Raw genomic sequence first — 1187 nt, 5'->3', positions numbered from 1 at the left:
TTAAGAAAAAATTAGTCAAATACCTTAAAATTTTTTTGTGCAAACTTTTTTTTTTTTTGTCAATCAATTAAATTTAAATTTAAAAAAAAATTATTTCATGTAATAATAAATTTAATTCTCTCTCTCTCCCCTCCCTCTCCCCCTTCCCCTCTCTCTTTATTTTCTTTTAACAATTGTCAATAATTAACAATATACAAAATTATCAGATTATTTATTATAAAATATTTTTTTTTTTCGATTGCTTAAGAAAAAAAAAAAAAAAGGAAAAAAGCTTTTCCCAAAAAGAAAAACCCAAAGAGAAAGAAAAAGAGTTTTCCTTTTAAACCAAAACCTAAATTAATTTTAAATATAAATAAATAAAAAAATAAATATTTAACCGTCTGTCTGTCAGTACTTTTAAATCATTTTTTTTTTTAATAATTAATTAATTTTGAGCAAAACCCTTTCTTATGTCGTTTATTAAGTGACCGATCAATGCAATTATTATAATAATTACAATTTAGGGTTGCTTTTATTGTTTATTTATATTGTTTAAATTGTTTATAAAATTATAATGAAAAGCTTTTTTGCCTTTTTTTTTTTTAATAAATATATATTTAGTTATAAACGGTCATGAATAAAGTTAATGAAATTCCTTAAATTTTTTTTTTTTTTTTTAATGGTTTCAGTCTTACATAGAGATAAAAATAATTATTTTTTTTTTTTACCTCTACATTAATAAAAAAATTAAAAATAATAATAATAATAATAATAATAAATGGTAAAATCCTGAACCCTGATTAATAATAATTGAAATACTGCGCAAAAAAAAAAAAAAAAACAATTATTTCCGGCAAAGCAAACATTTTTCTTTTTTTTTTTTTCCCTCCTCTCACATTCTTTTAATATCCCTTTTTCCACGTTTTTTTCGTTTCAAACCCTCCCCCTCCCTTCTCCCTTTTTTTTTTTTTTTTTCGTGCGTTTTAATTATTAATAATAATTAATTTGAAAGATGTTTAGAGGGAGGGTGTGTGTGTGTGTGTGAAAACTTTGTACTTTTTTTTTTTTTTTTTTTTTTTTTTAAAAAAGAACTTTTAAACTGAACATTGTCATTGTTGACAAATTCCTTTTTTTTTTTTTAGTTTTTTTTTTTTTTTGTTTTTTTTTTTTTTTGGTTTATTTTTTTCGTTTTTGTTTTCTCTCCCATT

Source organism: Pediculus humanus, genomic scaffold (genome assembly GCF_000006295.1).
Source record: "Pediculus humanus corporis 1103172107629 genomic scaffold, whole genome shotgun sequence".
In the NCBI taxonomy this organism is placed as follows: domain Eukaryota; kingdom Metazoa; phylum Arthropoda; class Insecta; order Psocodea; family Pediculidae; genus Pediculus; species Pediculus humanus.
The sequence above is the reverse complement of the archived record's forward strand: the minus strand, read 5'-3'. Positions refer to the sequence as shown.